Source organism: Scyliorhinus canicula, chromosome 11 (assembly GCF_902713615.1).
Source record: "Scyliorhinus canicula chromosome 11, sScyCan1.1, whole genome shotgun sequence".
Taxonomy (NCBI): Eukaryota; Metazoa; Chordata; class Chondrichthyes; order Carcharhiniformes; family Scyliorhinidae; genus Scyliorhinus; species Scyliorhinus canicula.
The window spans coordinates 108515436-108540675 of record NC_052156.1 but is presented as its reverse complement, the minus strand read 5'-3'; the positions used below and the strand labels follow the sequence as shown (position 1 = coordinate 108540675).

Sequence of the window (25240 nt, the reverse complement as noted above, 5' to 3'; positions counted from 1 at the left end):
AGGGCAAAACCTGGGTGTGAGGGGTCTCTGACAATGCTGTCTGCCCTTCCTAAGGCAACGGGAGGTGTAGACAGAATCAATGGTAGGGTGGCAAGCTTGTGTCCCATTCACCCATCACCCCAGCATTGTCTGGCCTACATTAGCTCCTGTTCAAACAACATTTTAAGTTTGAAATTCTCGTCCTTATTTTCAAACCCCTCCAGGGCCTCATTCCTCCCTATCCCTATAATCTCCTCCAGACCACAGCCCTCTGAGATACCTGCATTCATCTAATTCTGGTCCCTTGAGCGTCCATATTTGAATCATTCCACCACCCACCTCAGCACTGCCGTCAGCTGCTAGTCCTCAAGCTCTGGGATCCCCTCCCCACCTCTCGACCATACTTTCTTCCTTTAAGATGCTCCTGAATGCCTACCTCTTTGGTCAAGTTATTGACCATTTGCCCATAATGTCCCTTCATACTGCTCGGTGTTTTGTAACACTACTGTGAAGCTCATTACGTCAAAGATGGCACAGAACTACCCCTTTTTATTTTGTCGTCACACTATTCAGGATTTCTGCTCGTGCCAGGCAAGACACTGAACCAAAAGCCTTACCTCGAAAAGCAACCCTGGGATATTTCTCCAGGTCGATCAAACAAAAAACTCAAGCAACGGTAACTTGCATTATATAGCGCCTATATCAAAGTAAAACATACTAAGCACTTCCCAGGACCTTTATCAGACATGATTTGACACTGAGCCATCTAAGGAGATCTTAGGGCAGGTGGAATCGGTTTGAAGAACCATCGTAAAAGAGGAGAGAGGTTTAGAGAGCAATGGATTGTCTTGCTTTTACAAAAGAGTCTTTCACAGCCATAGAACTGTCCCAAAGCACTTGGCAGTTCATGAAGTCCTTTTGAAGTGTAGTCATTTTGATAATGTAGGAAATATGACAGTGAATTTGCAAGCTCCCTCAAACAACAATGGGATAGTGACCGAATAATCTGATTTGTGATGTTGATTTGAGTGATATTCCAGAGAACTATGGTGGGAAATTCCAGCCCTTTCTGCCGGCGGGACCTTCCGGCACTGTCAAAGTTGACCCCCCCGCCCCCCCTACGAGTTGACAGCCGGAGGGTTGGGGAAAGTCATGTAAGAGCCCGTAGATTTCAGCAGGGCTAGAAGATCCCGCCAGTGACTGATGGCTCACCACATCCGCCGTGGGATAACCCACCACAGTGGGGGGGGGGGGGCTGGAAAATCCTTGCTGCCTATGTTGGTGCGATGAAAATGGAGGGATGTGTGAAGACTCAGACTGAGCAGCCCCTTCCTTTGGGAGAATTTTTAATCAAAGTTACTTGTTGGGAAACAGATAGAATGGGGTGGATTGCTGGTCAATTTTAACCCCACTGAAGTGATCAAGCAGACTGAAAAATTCAACCTCTCGCCTGATCCTGCGGGCTGTCCGCCTGTCAGCTTCAATTAAAATTTACCCCGTGCACGATGTATTGTACGTACATCATGTCCTGGTCAGAATGACTGCATGTAGCAGAGGCTGCTGGTGAGAGTAAATACAAGAGGGAAAGATATCAAATAAGCATCAAGTGCCACTTTCAATTAAATCCTGTTACTGTTCTCCTTCACTGTTAGGTATTTAAGGAAACAATTACAGGCACAGGCTGTGCAACTGAAATTCAGATTCCGACAGTTGTATTCCTCTAATTGTTTGTAGGTTCAGAGGATGAAGGGAAATTAGCATTAATACCTGGGGAAAGAAAAATCCTGTTGCTGGATTGGAACTTACACATGCTTTTAGATAACACGCTTTCGACATGCTTTTAATGATCCCACCCTGGCAGATGGCAGGCAAATAAATGGAAAGACAAGAGCGATAAAAATAAATGTTTTCTTTTTTAATGGACAATACAAAATGATCTGTGCACACTGTAAGGGGAAGTGACAAGTGCTGTCAGAGCGTGGAAGATGATAAACATTTCATTAATATGCAGTTCATCGTGTTTTATTTATAAAGTCAGGTTATTTTTTTTTAAAACATAGATCGTTATCCGCATTATGCTGTGAAACTCAGAGTCCTAACGGCTAATGTTCAATCCTAACAGCATTCTCTTTAAGGTGTCTCACCCGTCATTTGCTAACTGGGATCGAGGTGGCCAGTCCATTCCAGTTAAAAATAATGACTTTTTCTGAAATCCTTTGCAAAGAAGGATTAAAGAAAATGACAGTAGTTTATGGTTGCATCAATAATTCAATTGCGTCTTAATTATTTAACACCTGAGATACAGGTTGCTTTTAAATATTTATAAGGCCAATAGTTTTTTAAAAATAAGTCATAGAAAATGTACCCCAAAATTGTCAAAAGCATGTAGGTTTTTCCACACAATATTGGTGCCATAAACACAAGGGCATGTAATAATGTAGAGGTGGGGAACAGTTCAATATCTCATTTGATATACGATTACTTTTGACACAAATAACAAAAGAATTTACAAATTTAATTAGCATCTGATCACAACATTGGGACTGCCCTGCGTACTTTACAACCAATCAGTTACTTTTGAAACGCAAGTGTGGCAGTCATTTTGCATTCAGCGTACTGGCACTTTAGTTGATAAATATTGGTCTGGATACTAGGCAGCTCTCCCTCGTCCTTCTTCAGAATAGGAACAGGAGATTATTTTTTTCCATTCTCTTTAGAGGACAGACAGGCCCTCATTTTGACGTCACATCCAAAAGACAGTACATCCGACAATACAGCATTCCCTCAGTTTACATTCTCTAATCTGTGGTACATAGAATCCCAGAATCATAGAATCAATACAGTGCAGCAGAAGAGGCCCACCCCCCGCCCTACCCCTCGTAACCCACCTAACCTGTACATCCTTGGATGCAAAGGAGCAATTTTTTCATGGCCAAGCTGGAGCACCCGGAGGAAACCCACAGACACAGGGAGAAAGTGCAAACTCCTCACAGCCAGTAACCCAAGGCCAGAATTGAACCCAGTCCATGGATCTGTGAGGCAACAGTGCTAACCACTGTGCCACCCTGCTGCCCCTACACAAAGACATATTTTGACAGTTTCTGATCTCGCACATCAGTAGCAAAATGCTTTACGCTTAGCGAATACTGTAGTAAATACTTGAGCATCAGCTAATTTTTAAATGCAATTTTTATTGTGCCTTTAATCAGAGATTTTCCAGAAATCATGGAAAGTCCACAGGGACTAAGTGCGATTTTTAAATTAATTTCCGGGATGTGAGCGTCGCTGGTTAGGTCAGCATTTATTGCCCATGCCTTGTTGCCCTTCAGAAGGTGGTGTTGAGTTGCCTTCTTGAACTGCTGCAGTCCTTCAGGTGTAGGTATACCCACTGTGCTGTTGTGGACGACGTTCCCGGATTTTGATCCATTACAGTGAAGGAACGGCGATATATGTCCAAGTCAGGGTGGTGAGTGACTTGGAGGGGGACCTCCAGGTGGTGGGGTTCCCAGATATCTGCTGCTCTTGCCTTCTCGAGGATATTGGTCATGGGTTTGGAAGGTGCTGTCTAAGGAACTGTGTTGAGTTACTGCAGTGCAACTTGTAGATGGTACACACGGCTGCCACTGTTCTTCGCTGGTGGAGTGTTTGAATGTTTGTGGAAGGGGGAGCAATCAAGCGGGCTGCTTTGTCCTGGATGGTGTGAAGCTTCTTGGGTGTTGTTGGAGCTGCACTCATCCAGGCAAGTGGAGAGTATTCCATTGCATCCTGACTTGTGCCTTGTAGATGGCGGACAGGCTTTGTGGGGGGGGGGGGGGGGGGGGGGGGGTTAGGGAGGTCAGGAGGGGAGTTACCTGCCATAGGATTCCTAGCCTTTGACCTGTCCTGGTAGTCACAGTATTAATATGGCTAGTCCAGTTCAGTTTCTGATCAATGGTAACCCCCAGGATGTTGATTTTGGGGGATTCAGCAATGGTAATGCCATTGAATGTCAAGGAGCGGTCATTAGATCCTCTCTTTCGGAGGTGGTCAATGCCTGGCACTTGTGTGGCGCAAATGTAACTTGCCACTTGTCAGCCCAAGCTTGCATGTTGTCCAGGTCTTGCTGCATGTGGACATCAACTGCTTCATTATCTGAGGAGTCGTGGATGGTTCTGAACATTGTGCAATCATCCGCAAACATCCCCACTTCTGATGGAAGGGAAGTAATTGATGAAGCAGCTGAAATGATGCCCGGGAGCTGAGATGATTGGCTTTCAACCACCACAACCATCTTCCTTTGTGCCAGGTATGACTCCAACCAGCAGAGAGTTTTCCCCCTGATTCCCATTGACTCCAGTTTTGCTAGGGATCCTTGATGCCATACTCGGTCAAATGCTGCCTTGATGTCAAGGGCAGTCACTCTCACTCAACCTCTGGCATTCAGTTCTTTTGTCCATGTTTAAACCAAGGCTGTAATGAGGTCAAGAGCTGAGTGATCCTGGCGGAACTGAAACTGGGAGCCTCCGTAAGCAGGTTATTGCTGAGTAAATGCCACCTTGATAGCATATTGATGACTCCTTCTATCTCTTTGTTGATGATAGGGAGTACACTGATAGGGCAGTAATTGATCATCCACTTGGCACTTCTGGCTGAAGATTGTTGCGAATGCCTCAGCCTTGTCTTTTGCACAAATGTGCTGGTTGCTCCATCATTGAGGATGGGGATATTTGTGGAGCCTCCTCCTCCAGTGAGTTGTTTAATTCACGGCGGGATATGGCAGGACTGCAGAGTTAAATCTGATGCATTTGTTTAAAAATCGCATAGCTCTGTCTATTACTTACTGCTTTTGCTGTTTGGCCCACAAGTAGTCCTGTGTTGCAGCTCCACCACGTTGACACCTCATTTTTCGGTATGCCTAGTGTTGCTCCTGGCATGCTCTCCTGCAATCTTCATTGAACCAGGGCTGATCCCCTGGCTTGGTGGTAATGGTAGAGTGGGGGATATGTCGGGCCATGAAGTTACAGGTTGCGGCTGAGTACAATTCTGCTGCTGCTGATGGCCCACAGAGCCTCATGGATGTCCAGTCTTGAGTTGCTACATCTGTTCGAAGTCTATTCCATTTAGCACGGTGGTAGTGCCATACAACATGATGGAGGGTATCCTCAATGTGAAGACTTGACTTTGTCTCCAGAAGGACGGTGCAGTGGTCATTTTTACTGATACTGTCATGGACAGATGCATCTGCAGCAGGCAGATTGGTCAGGATGAGGTCAAGTATGTTTTTCCCTCTTGTTGGTTCCCTCACCAACTGCTGCCATCCTAGTCTAGCAGCTATGTCCATTGGGACCTGGCCAGCTAGGTCTGTGGTGGTACTACTGAGCCACTTTTGGTGATGGGCATTGAAGTCCCCCCACCCAGAGCACATTCTGCACCCTTGCCACCTTCTGTGCTTCCGCCAAGTGTTCAACATGGAGGAGTACTGGTTCATCAGTTGATGGTGGACAGTACGTGGTAATCAGCAGGAGGTTTCCTTGCCCATGTTTAACCTAAAACCATGAGATTTCATAGAGTCCAGAGCCGATGTTGAGGACTCCCAGCGCAACTCCCTCCCGACTGTATACCACTGTGCCGCCACCTCTGCTGGGTCTGTCCTGCCAGTGAGACAGGACATTCCCAGGAATGGCGATAGTGGTATCTGAGACATGTCTGTAAGTATGATTCTGTAAGTATGACTACATGAGGCTGTTGCTTAACTAGTCTGTGAGTCTCTCCCAAATTTGGCACAAGACCTCAGATGTTAGTAAGGAGAACTTTGCATGGTCAACAGGGCTGAGTTTGCCGTTGTCGTTTCCGGTGCCTGGGTAGATGCCAGGTGGTCTGTCCGGTATCGTTCCCTTTTTGTGTCGGCCTGTTTTTTTGGGTAATATCCTTTTGGTCAATGCACAAAACCAGGAATCCTAACAAACATTGTAACGTGGTGCTCAGGCCACATCCTAATAGTTAGGATGAGCTGCCACATTTCCAGAGGCGCCTCCAGAAACATTTTAGAGCTGGAATGGTGCACCCCTTTCCTCCCCAGCTCCACGTCAAAGCCAAGTATGATGAAGACTTACTTTAGTTTGCTGGTAATGTCTTTAAGGACTGTTAGGCCACTTGTAGACCAGTCAACACTCAGAGGAGTCACGGCCAGGCACACCAGGTAGGCAGATTCCATGGCTGGGTCTTGCTCATTTCCATAGTAAATTGAGGCCTGCAGTCTTCAGAGGCATCTAAAAACTAAGGCCCCGTGATTTCAGTGTGATTTGGGCTCCTGTATTGTCGCTCAGCTAAAGCAGTCATCATTACCCCCATTTAATGCCAGTGAAAAGGCCAGGAGGATGTCGGATTTAAACCCTGATATGTTTTGAATATAAATCGTGACACAAATAATCAGGGATTAAAATATAATGTTGAAACATTGATTTGCAAAATTAATCAAGTGGAGATGTTGTATAAATAGTCTAAAGGTGACCAGTGAATAATTATTACTAGGGCAATTTTGACCTTCTGAGCCTCATACAAAATTGACGTTCTTTAATTTATTGCAGTGCCAGTTAATGTGGTGGCCCTCTTGATGATGTGTTAAGCTGTATTTAATGAAAGTTGAAAGGTGCAGATCTTAATGAACTCTTCACCTGCCTTCCCCCAAAAATCGACATCCCTAATAAAAATATCTGTGGAAATGTTGATAACAAGAGAGATGGTTCCATTACCTATCCTGTAGTGTTTTTTAAAATAAATTTAGAGTACCCCATTATTTTTTCCAATTAAGGGGCAATTTAGCGTGGCCTGCACATCTTTGGGTTGTGGGGGTGAAACCCACGCAGAGACGGGGAGAATGTGTAAACTCCACACGGACAGTGACCCAGGGGCAGGATTCGAACCCAGGTCCTCAGCACCGTAGGCAGCAATGCAAACCACTGTGCCACCGTGCTGCCCCACCTATCCTGTAGTGTTAATGTTGCTAACTCATGACAATGAAGTGCATGCTCTAGTTAGAAGTGAGAGCAGCTGTTACTAAGTGGGAAAGGTAAGGGCATTATTCTGAATATAGAAGAACCGGTTTACACCCATGTTGGGGAAGCAAAGGAAGTCTGTGCCTGTGTTCTCTGGGTTATGTAAATAAACCTGTGTTAAGGAAAGACGGGCTCCAGATTGCCCCTTTAATTAGTGAATGGGCACCGATTTGTAACCCATAACCTGGACTCAAGAACGTTACATTTTCAGCAAATCTGAGTCCAGTATAACTGAATGACATGCAAAGCAATTGCTTTCAACTCCAATCGGCTCATTCCACCAGTAGATATATCCCACTACTTCACAATCTCCCACTAATCGCCAACACAACAGGCAATGTTGCCAATATCCCAGACAAGCATTTGCAGCCCACCAAAGATTTTGACTCTGCGAATTACTTATGAAGAACTGCATGACAACATCGAACTGAGCAGTTCCTCTGTCATTGACACACAGTGGCTATAATATCTCCAGGAAGCACTGCAGTAGTGCGCCAAGGCATCGTCAGTAGCACCTTCCAAACCGGCAAGCTCGCCACCGTGGCGATCAAGGGCACCATGTACAGGGAGCATGATCACTTCCAAGTCATACCCAATGGAGTTCCTTCATCACTGGAACTCTCTACCTAACAGCACAGTGAGAGCACCTATGCCCCACACAGCACAGTGGCTCAAGAAAGCAGGGTCACCACCACCTTCTCAAAGACAACCAGGGGTGGAGCAATAAATGTTGATCTTGCTGGCTCACATGCTGAGAATAAATGGAAAATACACCCAGAAGACGTGGGCATGTCATTTCTTCATGCCTATGGAGCAAAGCTCTTCTATTTGCATATGTTACATATCATTTGGACATCAGTAAGAGAAAAGTCTGGCAGGCTCCATAATAGAACAATTTCTTACATGTCATACAAAGTGCATATATTGAAACAAAATTCCTATATATGCAAAATTAAGTGGGTGAATCCTTCTATAATTAAATATTTTGATTAAAGTGCCAGCAGCTTTCCCGAACAATTTGCTAATTCCAGGTCAATTTCAACCCTGTAATTTAACTTAGAAGTGGCACCCTTATGTGAATGGATCCCTTTAAGAAACAAACTAACAAGAAGGCAATCAGGATGTCATAATGACAGACTTTCAATCACCAGGCAATGTTTTATCATTGTTGCGATTTCCGCACTCAATCATAAACAGACCATATAAAAGAGAGGCTGCAACTTTCATCTTCACCAGTTAAAGGCTTTCTGATAATACTGAGAAAAAAAATTAAAAGAGACACCGTTCGATAGGAAACGCTCTTTGAAGAACGTCTGGGGCTATTTTGCTAAAATGCTTCATGTCTCGGTCTGTCCGTGAAGGAAGACGTCGCGAGAGAATCAGGTTGGAGAGGCAATTGCTGTTCCAAGTATTAACGATCCACATTGATCTGTCTATCTGCTCCATCTCCAGTGAGGTACTGTCCCTCAACCCCATATTGCAGATTACCACCAAGCGCCAAGCAAAGAAAATTCCATCCAACTGTTGTGTCTCAAGGTGGTGGGTTCAAGTCCCTCGCCTTATTATCTGGGCTGACTTTCTAATGCAGTACACCCTTGGAGAGAGGTGCTGTCCTTCAAATGAGGCTTGAAATTAAAGTCCTGCCCACCTGTGCAGTTGAAGACCCCGCAACGCTATTTTGAGAACAGCCGGGGAGTTCACCCTGGAGTCCACATGAATATTTATCCTTCAACCACTAGTTTATCTGGTCAGTGTTGTCTGTAGCTGTGTTTCTTTCTTCTGCTTTCTTCTGCTTAGTTTTTTCGGCATCACAGACTAATATCCGCAGCCCACCAACATTTCAAAGCGTAAAACTATTTTTAGTGGCATTTTGATTTGATTTGATTTATTATTGTCCCATGTATTAGTATACAGTGAAAAATATTGTTTCTTGCATTCTATACAAACAAGGAAGGAGAGACTACAGAATATACTGTTGCAGTTATAACTAGGTATAGAGAAAAGATCAACTTAATACGAGGTAGGTCCATTCAAACGTCTGATGGCAGCAGGGAAGAAGCTGTTCTTGAGTCGGTTGGTCCATGACCTCAAACTTTGGTATCTTTTTCCTGACGGAAGAAGGTGGAAGAGAGTATGGGGTCCTTAATTATGCTGGCTGCCTTTCCGAGGCAGCGGGAATTGTAGACAGAGTCAATGGATGGGAGGCTGGTTTGCGCAATGGATTGGGCTACATTCACGACCTTTTGTAGTTTCCTGCGGTCTTGGGCAGAGCAGGATCCATATCAAGCTGTGATACAACCAGAAAGAATTCTTTCAATGGTGCATCTATAAAAGTTTCTGAGAGTTGTAGCTGAAATGCCAAATTTCCTTAGTCTTCTGAGAAAGTAGCGTCGTTGGTGGGCTTTCTTAACTATAGTGTTGGCATGGGGGGGGTCAGGACAGGTTGTTGGTGATCTGTTTACCTAAAAACTTGAAGCTTTCGACCCTTTCTACTTTGTTCCTATTGATGTAGACAGGGGCATGTTCTCCACTACGCTTCCTGAAGTCGATGACAATCTCCTTCGTTTTTTTGACATTGAGGGAGAGATTATTGTTAACGCACCAGTTCGCCAGATTCTCTGTCTCATTCCTGTCCTCTGTCTCGTCATTGTTTCAAATCCGACCCACTACAGTGGTGTCATCAGCAAATTTGAAAATCGAGTTGGAGGGGAATATAGCCACACAGTCATAGGTGTATAAGGAGTATAGTAGGGGGCTCAGGACACAGCCTTGTGGGGCACAGCGTTGAGGATGACTGTGGAGGAGGTGTTGTTGCCTATCCTTACTGATTATGGTCTGTGGGTTAGGAAGTTCAGGATCCAGCCGCAGAGGGAGAAGCCGAGGCCCAAGCCACAAAGAAGCATGGCACTTCATGTCAAAACTTTGCAGAGGGGTGGCATGGTGGCACAATAGTTAGCATTGCTGCCACACATCACCGAGGACCTGGATTCGATCCTGGCCCCGGGTCACTGTCCGTGTGGAGTTTGAACATTCTCCCCGCGTCTGTGTGGATCTCACTCCCACAACCAAAGAAGTGCAGGGTAGGTGGATTGGCCACAAAAACCTTTAGGGCTCTTAACATTGTTTATAATCTATAATTACAGTTACACTTACGTTCATTTAGCTGGCAATGGAAATCCTGTACCCCCTCTAGTTCTCGGGGGAAGTTAGACAGGTCGTTCTCCTGGTTTGGCCCTTGTGGGAGGGATCTATATCCCCTCGTGTAAATGGCCTCCCTCCCGTTCCTCCTCCACTAGATGCAGGCTCCTTTTCATCTAGGCGGTGTCCCCTGCACCCACCCCTCCTCCCCCCGCACCCCATTCCTATCCATTCCCCCTGTACATTCGACTCCTCCCCGCCCAGTTTGTTGCTGGTTGTGAACAGGTTTGTAAAGAGGTTTGTGAACTTCTTCCACGTGTTGTGGAATCTCGCCTCGGACCACCTTATTGAGAATTTTATTTTTTCTAGTTGCAGGCATTGAGCCAGGTCTGAAAGCCACTCCAAGGCCCTGGGTGGCACTGCTGACTTCCAGCCTAGCAGAAGTCTCTGCCTGCCGATCAGTGAGGCAAAGGCCAGGGAATCCACCCCTTCCCTGTCCAGAGTTCAGGATGCAGCAACACCCCGAAGACCTCCACCAATGAGCATGGCTCCATCTTGACCTCCACCACCCTGGACATGGCCTCATAAAAGGCCGTCCAGAACTCCCCGAGTCTGGGGCAGTAGTAGAACATGTGAATGTGATTGGCCATCCCCCCAGAAATTGCTCGCACTTATCCTCCACCTCCGGGAAGAACCTCCTCATACGTGTCTTAGTAAGATGTGCTAAGCGCACCACCTTAAACTGCATTAGGCTTAGCCCGGTGCAGGAAGTGGTGAAGTTGATTCTGTGCATGCCCAGCTCCTCCTCCCATTTCTGCCTGGTCTCGTCCAGTGGAGTCCTGTCCTTTTCCATGAGTCATCTGTGGATGTTGCCACATTGGTCATCCCCGAGCGAATCCAGCCCTACCACTGTGTCCGGGTCTCTGGTGAAACATTTTTGTCCCCTTGCGGCGACAGGTATCTGACCTCATTCCCTTTCGGGAGTTGGAGCCTCTCCAAGAGTTCCTCAGGGTCGCCAGGCTGTCGTCCATGTGCATGTCCCTCACTTTCAGTGTCCCTCTGTCCTCCCTCCATGTCCCAAATGTGATGTCTATCCGCACCAGTGATTTTTGCAGATGGCGGCCTTTGTAGACATCTCGGCAAGTTTGAAATGGCACCTGAACTGGTTCCATGTTCTTAGTGTAGATAATACCACTGGGCTCCAAGAGTGTGTGTGTGTGTGTGTGTGTGTGAGTGAGTGTGTGTGTGTGTGGGTGGGTGGGGGGGGGGGGGGGGGGTAATGCAGTGGCCAGCGCTCAGAGAGATGTGCAGGGGGCCTCCTCTATTCAGACCCAGTCCGTCTTTAGTTCTCTTCGCCACCCCCTCACCCTCTAAGGATTTGGGGAAGAAGATCGGGTTAATTTTGACCAGCTGTACCCTTCTCGCGAGCGAAAGAGGGAGTGAGTCCCATTTTACAGGTCCCTCTTCACCTCCTCCATCAGGCTGGTGATGTTCCATTTGAGGAGTCTATTCCAGGTGTGGGCGACTTGGCTTCCCAGGTACCTGAACATAGTTTGGGTCACTTTAAATGGTAGTTCCTCCAGCGTCGCTCCTCCCTCTCAGGGGTTCACTGGGAAGATTTTGCCTTCTCAGGTTGGGTTTGTAACCTGAGAAGGCACTGAACTCCCTGAGCAGTCTTGTTATCTTTTCCATGCTGGCTGGGGGATTCGTCATGTAGAGGTGTAGGTCATCTGCATAAAGTGACACTCTATGCCCCCTCTCCGAATGCCCACCCACCACTCTGCCAATCTAAAGGTGATTGCCAGTGTTTCGATTGCCAGTGTGAACAGGAGCAGAGATAACGGGCATCTCTGCTTTGTTCCCCTGTGCAGCCAAAAGTATTCGGAGCTGGCGGCGCTCGTCCGTGCGCTCGCAATAGGAGCGTTGTACAGGAGATTCACCCACGCGGTGAACCCTGCTCCAAACCCAAACCGTTCAAGTAACTCCATGAGGTACCTACATTCTATTCAATCGAAGGCTTTCTCATGATCCAGGGAGACGATCACCTCTGGTGTCCTCTGCTGAGTAGGGTCATTCTTACATTCACCGTGCTGTTAGATGTCTGCCCTTGAGAAACCCAGTCTGATCTTATGTGGTCACATCTCGGCAGGCAGCTCTCCAGCCGCCTTGTCAGAGCTTTCACCAGGACTTCTGAATCAGTGTTTAAGAGACTGATGGGTTGTATGTTCCACATTCTGTCGGGTCTTTGTCCTTTTTGGGGATCAGTGAGATTGAGACCTGGGCCAGTGTGGGTGGCAGGGCCCCATCGACAATGAGTACTTGAACATCTCTCGGGAACTGAGCAGGTCCGGTGCTTTCCCTGACTGCACGGAATTAAATCATTCCATGATTTTGCCCAGCTCTAGCAGTGATTCCAGCTCTTGTGTCCTTTCCCACCACCAGTGTATCCAGTCTGTCATGGAACTGTTCCATCACCGAGTCCCCCTCCAGGGGTTCGGATGTTTATAGCCCTCAGTAGAAGCTTGCAAAGGCCTCATTTGGGTCCACAACTATCCTACCATTTCTGTCCCTAACTTGCGCTATCTCTTTCCAGCTGCCTGTTTTCTCAACTGGTGTGCCAGCATGCAACTGGCATTGTCTCCATGTTCGTAGCAGCCCCCCCCCCCATGCCTGGCAGAGCTGGTGGACTGCTCTTCTTGAGGAAAACAAATCAAATTCCATCTGCAACTTTTTCTTCTCTGCCTGCAGTTCCTTGGTTGGGGCTGTGGAGTACCACTGATCCACTTCCAGCCGCTGCTTGGCTGCCCTTTCTTTCCTGTCCCTAAGGGCCCTGTAACTTATCATTTTGCCCCTGATCATCGCCTTCAGTGCCTCCCAAAAGGTGGAGGGTGAGACCTCCCCATTCTGGTTGCAGGTTCTAGAACAATCAATGGCTCGGGATATCTTTGTGCAGAATTTCTTGTTGGTGATGAGAGCTGCATCCAGCCTCCATGTAGGGTGGCAGGCCCAGCCCTGCTCGCCAAGGTAATGTGGTGCATGGTCGGAGATTAGAATCGTGGCGTTTTCCGCCTTTGTTACCACTTGAAGCACCCTTTTCCCAAGACAAAGAAGTCTATGTGCAAGTAGGCATGGGAGAAAGGGGAGAATGATCTCTCTCTTACGTGCTTGAGCCTTCATGGGTCTACCCCTCCCCAATCTGCTCCATAAAGGCATTCAAATCTCATGCCATACCTGACACGGTTCCTGTCCTGGGTTGGATCTGTCCATTGTCGGGCCCTGTACGCAAGTAAATTACGCCCCCCCCCCCCCCCCCCCCCCCATGATAAATTGGTGGATGACTTGGTCCGGGATTTTGACGACCGTTTTCTTGACGAATTCTGCATCACCCCAGTTTGGGGAGTGTATATTTACCAAGACTACCAGGACCCCTTCCAGGGTCCCACCGGCCATCACAAATCGCAGCCCCTCCTGCCTATCCCCAGTCCATCACTCTGCCCGTACCTGTGAATGATATAGTCCTGTTAATTAGTGTGGCCACCCCCGTTGTCCTGGTGGTAAAACATGAATAAAATGTTTGTCCCACCCGCAGTTGGTCCCCCCTCTCTTAGTGCGTCTCCTGCAGGAAGGCTACCCCACCCTTAAACTCTTAAGATGGGCGAGGACTCACTGGCCCTTGGGGTCCCATACATTGCATGTTACAATTGGTTGGGGGAGGGGTGGAGTGGGGGGGGGGGGCATCCCCCCCACCACCACTCCTCCCCCAACCCCGCCACTCTTGTGGGGTCAACCATACTTGCCCTGTTCTGTCAGGCCTGCCCTTACTCCTTCATTTTCGCCGTTGCCATGTGCGACCTGTTGCAACCAGCACTCTACCCTTCCCCCTCCCCTCTCCCTATCCCCCTGTTTCATCTCCTTGTGCCCCCAACCCTTATTCTCCCCACACGCCCCTTAGCTTTCTCTGCCTTCCCTGACATTCTTTCCTCCCCATCTTTCACCCATAGATTCCCCTGAAGCTTTGCTTTTTCTTTCCCCTTTGCCAGGCGTTCCCTCTTGGGAGGCGCGCCGCATCCTCCTCATTTGCTGCACTCCATACACCAGCCTACTCGCTAACGTCGTGACTCCTCCAACAGTCGGTTTCCCCTATTTAACCCGAGACTACCTCCCTCCCTCCCTCCCCCTCCCCACCCCCCACACATACAAACTTTTGTAGAACCATCGAATTCTGCCTGGCGCTTGGCCAGGTCAGCACAAATGTCCTGGTACAAGCGGATGAAGTAACCGTACACTTGCACCCTCTCGCTCTCTTCACCCACCTCAGGACCCGCCCTTTGTCCTGGTACTTGTGCAGCCGCTGATTATCGCCCGCAGTGGCTCCCCAGCTCTAAGCCTCTGCCGAAGCAGCCTGTAGGCAAGGTCTACCTCTTGCCGATGCCCCCCCTCGCCGACCAGAATTGCTGTTATGTATGTGGGGTTTCTCCTCTCCATTCTCTCCGGCAGCCCAATGATTCTCAGATTCTCTGACGTGATTGGTTATTCTGGTCATCGATTTTGCCCTTCAGCCCTTTCTGGACTCTGACCAGGTTTGCTACCTCAAATGCCCCGATTTGGTCCCCTTAGTCCTTGACAGCTTTTATGAGGTTGTCGTCTCCTGGGCCTCTAGCCTTCCCTCCATATTGTCCATTGTCTCCTTTATGGGAGCCATCGTGATTTCCACTGTCGTCTCGATGGCTGCCAGGAGGTCTCTTCACATCTCCTATGTCTCTGGAGCTCAGGGGTGATGAAGCTCATCAATTTGTCCATCAGTATCTGGGTCTGCGCTGGGAGCTCTGCGAGGTCGGTCCTCGCCTGTTCTGTGCCTCCACGTGCAGCTTCCCTGCTCCGAGGCTGGGGTTTCCCTCCCCTCGTCTGTCCTGGCTTTTTGGCTGGGCAGTTGGCTCGTTCCCTTCCTACTTGGCAGTGGGGTCGAAAGTGGGGGGGGGGGGGGTTAAACTGGGGGATTAACGGTACTTTTGGTGTCTGTTTGTTGTGGTTAAAAGGACATAGTCAACGTTCTTAGACAAGAACCACCTTTTGTGCGACCGCTCAGCTCACAGCCACCACCGAAAGTTGAGTAACACTAGTTGAAACGGGTGTTAGCAGCCGAGATGACAGTCCTGATAATGAAAAACTATATATGGAAAACAATCTAAAGATGAGACTTGAAGATTTCAAGTGATGGGGGCTGTGACTCTCACCTTTGGCCACACTTTGTACACTGGTGTGTTACTCCACAATTCTGTCTGTCTGTGAGTGAGCATTTTCCTCTCCAATGGTATAATCAATAATCTCAGCACCCCCCACCCCCCCCCCCCCCACCCCTACCACCACCATAAACAGATTAACTGATCACTCGTTGTAATTGTGGGATCTTGCTCTGTACAATGTGTGACGTAAAGGCGGGCTCTTCTCTTTGTGTGGAGACAGGCCAGGTTGGGTGTCAGTTCAGCAGTAGAACAATAGCAGGAAAGCTTTTGTACCATGATGGGGGAGGGGGAGCAAGAGGCGGGAGGAGGGGTGGGAAGGAGAGACGGAAGAGGTTGTGGAGTGGGGAATAGCGGGATTTCCTGGCTAATTCGAACTAGCACTCTAAATGGGGGGGGGGGGGGGGGCAGGGGGGGAGTGATCTCTGCACATAGAGAACAGGGGGAGGGTTGGTTGGTGGCGAGGGTGTTTCCAGAATAGACCTGAGTGAGAGAAGAAACCATTTTCCTCGGAACTTTAAATGTTGGTTGGGGGGGGGGGGGGGTGATTGAGGGTGGGGGGTGGGGGAAGTAAAGGATCCACCCTGGACTGGGCATTTCCCCATTGTTGGGCAGATACTAGCTTCGCCGGGAACATCGTAGAAGGGTCTCGCCAGATGGGACTGGGATCGGGTCTCATGGATTTCGGAGGCTCCAGCCTAAAGCAACTTAGTCTAAAAAAAAACAGAACTTGGCTGCCATTCAGATCAGATCCTCTGAGGGAGTCATGTTGAGTTTGTTAGTATCATGTACAGTCAGATTTAGTTTTATTGTACTGAGATAGACACTGACTTAAATTAACCCCAAGTCACTGAGGGAATGTTTGTGCGTGCTTTTAATTACAATCTGCTCGGCAGACACACAGGTCAAGTAAACAGTGGATCAAAAATCCTCACCGCCTTACTGGAATTCTCTAGTCGATCATGGAAGGCGTTAGAGTGAATTCATTTTGGGTGGTGGGGGGAAAGGAGGGGGGGATGGAAGGTTACCAATACGGGATTTCCAGGGGCTGACACAAATCTTTTAAATACCAGAGCATTCAGACTAAAATGATAGCTAAATAGCAAAATTAGATTTATAAAAAAAGGCTCGATGCAAACAGAAAGGGAAGAAACAATTCTTATTATATTGTAAACATGGTGAACAAATTTTGATTATCAAACTTTTCTGGCATTCAATGATTCTTTAAGAAAGGAAGTCTTACAATTTTACAGTGTGCCTTTCACACTGAAGATCTCAAAACAGTTCATAGTCAATGAAGTATTTTTTAATTGTCGTCACTGTTAGCTGGTCAGAAATATGGCAGCTTATTTTCATTCTCAAGGATCCACAAACAAAAATCTATTTTTAGTGATGTTGTTTGAGTAATAAATGTTGGACATCAGGAGGACACCCTTTCTCTTCTTCAAATAGCTCTGTGGAATTTTTCATTTCCACTTGAGAGGACAGGCCTGACCCAGTTTTAACATCTCATTCAAGACACAGCACCATCAGACAGTTCAGCACACTCTTAGTACCGCACAGCAACGTCAGCCCAGGCGCAGCACAGTGCCGCAGTGGTTAGCACTGCTGCCTATGGCGCTGAGGACCCGGGTTCGAGACCGTGTGGAATTTACGCGTTCTCCCCGTGTCTGCGTGGATCTCACTCCCACAACACAAAAATGTGCAGGGTAGGTGAATTGATCATGCTAAGCTGCCCCTTAATTGGACAAAAAAAAAGAATTGGGTACTCTAAATTTATTTTAACAGAAGGAACATCAGCTCAGATTATGTGCACAAGCGTCTGAACTGGGACTCGAACCCTTGACCTTCTAACTCTGAGCTAAGAGCACTGAGCTATGGCAGGTTCCACTTAACGGAATGCACCGATGTCAAGGAATGAGATTATGAGCCACGTCTTCAAGCCCCGCCAAGGTGGGGAACTGATGGAGGCAGTGCACTAATAAAACCCGGAACCCACTTGCTGAAACTAAAGTGAACTGCTGTGGATACCGGGCATCTGAAATAAAATGTTTTGAGCCCAATATAACTTCCCTTCTTCGAAGAAATATTGCAGGCGATTCTCCGGCCGTGCTGTGCCTAGTGCAAATCCTACTATGTCGGAGAATGGGAGAGCCCTGAAACGGGATTTGCGTCGGGTGCAAAACACTTTACGATTCTCTCAGCCCACTCCAGCTGCCATGATTAGAAAGGGCGAGATACTGATCATAGCTCATTTCCATTCATTTTAATCTCAACTGTCAGATTAAAGTCAAATGCAGCGGCCCCCAGTATTTGCCCCCTCCTCTCTCTCTCTCCTCTCTCCCCCCCCCCCCCCCCCCCCCAGCAGGAAGTCACTTTAGTGCAAATCACTACTGGGCCTTAAAAGTGAGGAACAGCGCCATGGACTCCAAGGGGGAGCAAGGTGGTGTGTCGCCCTTTCCACTTACATCCAGGAAGCACAATGGCACAGCAGCAGCTGGCCAGTGTAGTGGGGGGTGAGGAAGTTGGTCCTTCAAGGGAGCTGTGGATTGGTGGGGGTGGGGCTCGGCTGGGCTAGAGGGGGCGAGGCCAGGTGGTCTCCCCCGGGATCGGGGTCTGTGAAACCTTGAGGCTTGATTTCTTCTATATTTACCACCCCAAAAGAGGGCAAAGCACACCAGCAGCCTGCAGGGCCTAAAATTCTCTCACAAGATAAAGCCATTCTGCAGCTTGTTTCTTGGAGTATATCACTCGCCTTGAAGTTTCAATATGCTCTGTGGTTTCACTGTTGCAATATGCCTTTTTAAAATCCCTTTGTACTTGGTTGTTGACATTGAATTTCACAGCCCATTGACTTTTACAAGCCTCTTGATTTACAGCTAAAGGCTATCTCAAATTAGGGTTAGCTTTGTTTGTTTTTAGAGCACTTCACAGTCTGTTAACTCTGAGGTGTTTCCTCTTATGAGCAGGTGTCCTGTCTGATCAGAGGGTGAAGGGAATCTGCACATTAGAATAAGGCTTACTGCCTCACTTAAATATGCTTATTTGCTATAAAGTGATCCCGCCCACGGTCTTGAATCTCGCGAGGTGTTGCGAGCCGGGTAGAATCCGGGGAGCGAGGTCTCCCAGCTTTCACTGGCCACGCTGCGCTGTGGCGAGTTGCTTTTCCGACGCAGCGTGGCCTGAGGACTACGCCGAGTCCTGTTTGGGAGAATTCCGCTCGTGAACTCTATTTCTCTCTCCACAGAGGCTGTGGGACCTGCTGGGTTTCTCCAGCATTTTTTTGTCCTTTTGCGCTGGTTTCCTGACCCGCCTCCGGTGCTGGCTGCTTATGCTGAGGTGGGTTTGGGGCCAGCACAGCTACCTGAGGCAGGCAGCTGATCAAGCTGATTCAGAGCCTTGTGCAGAATGAAAGGATTTTCCAGTCAGCCTCTGTGTCTCCGCGTGACAGGGAACAGTTTAACTGCCTGGCGAGTGGGGGAATGGGGAGGTGGGGCAGAGGTGGAGGAGTGAATACTTCAGACAGGCCTCTGCCTGGGCGTGCGTGCAACCAAAGGCTGCTCTTTGGAGGGTTTTCTCCCCCTGCCCTCTGCGAGCGAAGACCCATTCCCCGCACTGGCAGCCGTCTGCTTTTCTTTTGTGTTTTTATTTACATTGTTAAAACATGCCCCCCCCCCCCCCCCCCCCCCTTCCTCCGGTGTGGATTCAGAAGCCGGAAACAATCCTGGCTGCTCTTTCCCGCTCCTGAAGTGAACATTTGGCCCCAATTGTTTTTAGAGTGGCCTTGGCATGACTGTTTCTATGGAACACTGCTGTGTTTTTCCATTTTCCTTCTTAGTCCTAATGTCAATGAAGAAAAGACTCGATAATCAGCTACTACTTTGCCTTGCCTGCAGTGGCTTTATGAACTAGGGCACATCGCATACATCGAATGGAACTTCTGCAGAGCTGGGAGATGAATTGTCTCTCTGAGACTTTAGCTTAAATTCACTGAGACCATTAGGCTTGACTCAGTCTGACTGCGTGTCAAGAATGTATTGATACCATGGACATAATTTAATATTCCTTCATGCACAGTGGCATATTCATTTTGAATGCCAGTAATTTAGTAAAGCTCATCATGTAGTTAGCTTGCTAAAGCTGTCCCTTCAAATTTAGTTCTGAGGTGAAATCTTGCGGGGGGGGAGGGGGGGGGGGACCTGTTGAGCAATGGTGATTGACTTTTCAAGACATTGTTTGGTATGGGGATGCTGTGTTATCGCAGGGCTGTCATCCCATCTTGGACTGCAGTTCCTTTGGAAATGGAGTCGCTCTCTCTCTTTCTCTTGGCTCAGTTGGCAGCTATTCTGCCTCGGAAGTCAAAGAGGCTTTGGGTTTAAATCCCTCTCCAGGACCTCAGCTGGTGAATCTCGATGGTGCCTGAATGAGATAGTGAATTGCTTGAGTGAGGCTCTCTTGAGATTCATGGCATCTGAAGAAGAACAATGGAGTTTTCTCAGCGTCCTGGGCTATTTGGGGAATAGTAAACCAATTAGCCCATTGAGCTTGCTGTACTATTCAATGAGATCAAAGCTGTTTTGTATCCTAGCTCCAACTCCCAGACTTGGTTCTGTAACACTTAACTCTCTCTCTCTCTCTCTCTGTCTCCATGCAGCATCCTCATTGGACAACGATTGCTCATGCCATGATTTCACTATTGGGAAAGACAAAGAGGGAAACCCCAAGAGCGACTTGAGCCAGGACAGAGAAGGAACATATGCATTGGCATCGTTCCACACTAAAGTCTAGCTTTCTGAGCTAACCAACCCCCACTCTAACCCTTAATACCCTTGCCCAGCAAAAATCCACCAACCTTAGTTTTGAAAATTTCAATCCTTAACAACTTTTTGGAAGACTGAGTTCTATATGGTTCGATTCCCGCTTGGGTCACTGTCTGTGTGGAGTCTGCACATTCTCCCCATATCTGCGTGGGTTTATCCGGTTGTTCTGGTTTCCTCCCACAAGTCCCGAAAGACGTGCTGTGAGGTGAATTGGACATTCTAAATTCTCCTTCTGTGTATCCAAACAAGCGCCGGAATGTGATGGCTTTTCATAGTAACTACATTGCAGTGTTAATGTAAGCCAACTTGTGACAATATAGATTATTATTATTATATTTTCACTGCCATTTATGTGAGGACCTCCACGCCTTGCAAAAACAAACTAGAAACTATTAATCCTACTCCCTTCATCTCATCACTTTTGTGTGCAACTAATGTGGCTAGATTTTTTAAAAATGTATTCATTCATTGGATATGGGCATTTATTGTCCAATCCTAATTGCCCTTGAGAACGTGATGGTTAGCTGCCTTCTTGAACCCCTACAGTTAGACTTTGCAATGGTTTGATACAACGGAGTGGCTTGCTCGACCATTTCAAAGGACAGTAAGAGTCAGCCACAATGCTGTGGATCTGGAGTCACATGTAGGCCAGACCGGGTAAGGCCATTGACCGTGTACGGCTATTGAGTAATTTCAAGAGCTAAGCATGCGTGTGAACTTTCAACAATGTCTTCTCCAACATCTCCAAAGTGTCCATTCTAATGGAGTAGAGGAAAACTGGAAGAGCTGAAGACAGCCATCGTCTTAAACTATGAAAAAACCCATCGGCTATAAGTCCAGGAAAAGCCAAGACTGGGTCGACGAGAATGACCACACCATCCAAGACATCAAGAGACAAGGGGCGGGATTCTCCAACCCCTTGCTGGGCATAAGGATCGCCGGGGGGCAGCGTGAATCCCGCCCCACCGCCCCAACGTGGGCTGCTGGATTCTCCGTCGCCGTTTTTTTGGCAGGGTGGGAATCGCATCGCGCTGGTCGGGGGCCATTGGCAGCGGCCCCCCCCCCCCGGCGATTCTCCCCCCCGCGATGGGCCAAGTGGCCGCCTGTTTTCGGCCGGTCCCGCCGGCGTAAATCAAATCAGGTCCGTACCGGTGGGACCTGGCTCTGCGGGCAGCCTGTGGAGTCCTTGGGGGGGGGGGGGGGGGGCGCAGGGGGATCTGGCCCGGGAGGGTGGGGGCACGGTGGCATGGCCCGCAATCGGGGCCCACAGAACTGTGGGCGGGCCTGTGCCGTGGGGGCACTCTTTCCCTCCGCGCCGGCCGTTGTAACGGTCCGCCATGGCCGGCGCGAAGAAGAACCCCCCCTGCGCATGCGCTGGGATGACGCCAGTACACGCTGGCACTCCCGTGCATGCGCCAACTTACGCCGGCCGGCGGAGGCCCTTTGGCGCGGCGCCAACCCCACCAGCGTAGGCCCAGCCATTGAAGGCGCGGAAGATTCCGCACCTTCCGGGCGGCCCAACGCCGGAGTGGTTCACGCCACTCCTCGGCGCTGGTACAGCCCAGTTAGGGGAGAATCCTGCCCAAGAAGGGGAAATCTCTCCGCGCCAGGCAAACTGACAAAACCAGCTGTGCAAAGAGGGGAGCTCATCAATCAGCCAAAGTGGAGGTACAAAAAAGAACTAGGGAAATCAAGAACCGATGGTGGACTCGCCGACCAGCATGACAGCTGGGGCTTCTTCAGTGCTACCAAGGCATTATATGGCCTCAACACCCTAGGCCTCAAACAGATTAAGGATGGAACCCTCTTGAGAGACAGAGAACACACGGCCTTCGAAGGAGAGACACTTTAAAGAGTTCCTAAACTGTGATACAATCATAGATGACAAGGTGTTTGAGAAAATCGGGCAGCACGGTGGCACAGTGGTTAGTGCTGCTGCCTCACGGCGCTGAGGTCCCAGGTTTGATCCCGGCCCTGGGTCACTGTTCGTGTGGATTTTGCATATTTCTCTCCGTGTCTGCATGGGTCCCACCCCTACAACCTAAAAAGATGTGCAGGGTAGGTCAACTGGCCACGCTAAATTGCCCCTTAATTGGAAAAATCAATTGGGTACACTAAATTTATTTTTGAAAAAGTGTTTGAGGAAATCCCCCAACTCCCCATCAAAGATGACCTCGGACTCCCATCAAGCGTGGATGAAGTCGAAGCCATCATTAAACTCTTGAAGAATGGAAAAGCCACAGGAGTGGGCGAGATTCAAGCCGGGATTTTCAAACTTGGAGGAGAAGAGATCACCTGTTTTCTCCATCAGCTGTTTCTGAAAATCTGGGACAGAGAAGAAACTCCTGCTGACTGCGGGGATGCCACCATCGGCACCAACTTCAAGAAAGAAGACAAAGCGACTGTGGGAACTACCGAGGAACCTCCCTACTCTCCATTGCTGAGAAACTCCTCGCCCAAATCCTCGCCTGCTGTCTTCTCCCGTTCTCTGAGGAAATCCTTCGGGAAAACAGTGTGGCTTCCGACCAAGCCGTAGAACAGTGATCATGATTTTCACTGCTCTGCAACTGCACGAGGAATACCAAGAGTAACATCAATCACTCTACATGGTCTTCATCGATCTAACCAAGACTTTTGATTCAGTCAATCGGGAAGTGTTATGGAAGACCCTGTCAAAGGTCAGCTGTCCTTAGAAATTCACCAACATCCTCCAAATCCTCCACATCTAGATGTCGGTGACAGTCCTCATTGATGGAAATAAGACAGAAACCTTTGAGGTTAACACTTGAGTCAAGCAGAGATGTGTTTTCTACTTCTTTATTGCCACCATCCTTCACCTTGTCAAGAGCAGGCTTCCCAGTGGTGGACACGTCTACAGAATGGACGGAAAACTTTTCAATCCCAACCAGTTGAAATCCAAGAAGAAAACAATATTGACATTGTCCGTGGATCTTCAGTGTGTGGATGAATCACCATCTTCACTCTTTCAGACGAGGATCTCCAAGCCAAGCTTGGCACCTTTATATTACCTCTCTCTACATCACAAAACAGTTGTCCAGCCGACTGTGCTAAAACAAGGCAATCATCCTCCCAACCGTTCAACTCAGAAACTTGGGACTACGTACAGCTGCCACCTCAAGACCCTGGAGAGGTACCATCAATGCTGTCTGAGACAGATTCTCCGCATCAGCTGGGTGGACAGGTCTACTATCATCAGAGTTCTTGAGGGAGCCAAGAGCACCAGCATTGAGGCCATGATCTTCCAAAAGCAACTACGCTGGGTCGGCCATGTTCTTAGGATGTCAGAGTTCCACCTTCCAAAGCAAATCTTCTTCGCCCAGCTCAATGTTGTCCCCCGAACAAGAGGAGGATGAAGGAAGCACTTCAAACATACCCTGAAAGCTTACCTCTAGAAATGCAACGTAGATGTCAATGCTTGGGAGACCCTTGCTCAGAAAGAACTACTTGGTGGAATCACCTACTTGAAGGGTCACAATTCTTCGAGGACACCAGATGGCAAAAGGAGGCCCTGAAAAGGAGCCTGGGAAAGGAATGCCAGCGATCTAGAGTCCAACGGCCAATCCATCCTCCTGGAAACAGCTGGCAAGTGTGCAGTCGAAGATTCGGCTCGAGGATTGGGCTCAACAGCCATGCATGAACCCACTGTAACACAGAGTTTCTTAGGTAGACAATCATACTCAGCAGCAAATTATTTGGGCAGCACGGTAGCATGGTGGTTAGCATAAATGCTTCACAGCTCCAGGGTCCCAGGTTCGATTCCCGGCTGGGTCACTGTCTGTGCGGAGTCTGCACGTCCTCCCCGTGTGTGCGTGGGTTTCCTCCGGGTGCTCCGGTTTCCTCCCACAGTCCAAAGATGTGCGGGTTAGGTGGATTGGCCATGCTAGATTGCCCATAGTGTTCTAAAAAGTAAGGTTAGGGGGGGTTGTTGGGTTACGGGTAGAGGGTGGATACGTGGGTTTGAGTAGGGTGATCATTGCTCGGCACAACATCGAGGGCCGAAGGGCCTGTTCTGTGCTGTTCTATGTTCTATCACCGAAGAAGAAGGAGACCAGGTAAGGACAGCAGATTTCTTTCCCATTAGTGAACCAAATTGATTTTTTACGACAGTCAACAATGGTTTCATGCAGCCCATTACTGAGACTAGCTTTATATTCCAGATTTATTAATTGAATTTAAATTCCACCAACTGTCATGGTGGGATTGCCACCTATGTTCTTGGAGCATTAGTCCAGTATTGCCACTATATTATCTCCCCATTGTTATCTTTGCTGTTGGGTAACAATCTGGCGGAGCAGATTGCACACCCCTGTTCAATTCACACCCATATGATGGGAATGGAAGAGAAATCAAAGCGGTTTCTGGAAAGGGTGCGTGCTGTGTGCCAATAGATTACCACCCGATAGCAAAGATGGAAATCTACACCATTCACTGGCTGCTGAGGGCTCTGGGATATTCAAGGGTTGTGAAAGATACTTTATGAATGTCAGCTGCTCCACATTCTTTTGCTTTTGAAGTAAGATTTGAGGTTTCTGTCAGACCAGCATGATCGAGGGGCCGAATGGCCCATGACTGCCCCATGTTCATATGTAATGAAGCGGTGCAGTATTTGGATTTAACCCTCAGGTCTTTGAATTTGTGAAAATCTGTACTTGATTCCTTCAGCCCTGGCTTCAATTATATTTCAACCACGTACCAATATTTCCTTTGGTGTATTACCCACTGAAGAAACTTGCATTTATATAGTATCTTCCTCGATCTCAGAATGTCCCAATGCACTTTGCAGCCCCGCTTTGAATATTGGGTGATTTTCTCAGCAGGAGTTCAGTCCCGGCACCAGGAACATATGCAAGTCCCAAAACCACAAAGGCGGCAACAGCCTTCCCAGTGGTGGTCCCTTGATTAAGTATGGAGACCTGGGCCTTCACACTACCAGCTCAATCAGAGGGCCAGCAGCTCTGCAGCATATCCTCGCACACCCCCTCCCACACCCGGCAATGCCACAGAGAGA

The 25240-nt window shown here is 48.4% G+C and overlaps 1 protein-coding gene across 10 annotated transcripts in view; it reads right to left on the bottom strand.

The window, feature by feature from the left end:
* The window catches only part of sox5 (SRY-box transcription factor 5), a 471378-nt gene that overhangs the window by 28923 nt on the left and 417215 nt on the right, over positions 1-25240 (bottom strand). The gene's annotated exons all lie outside the window — the stretch shown is intronic.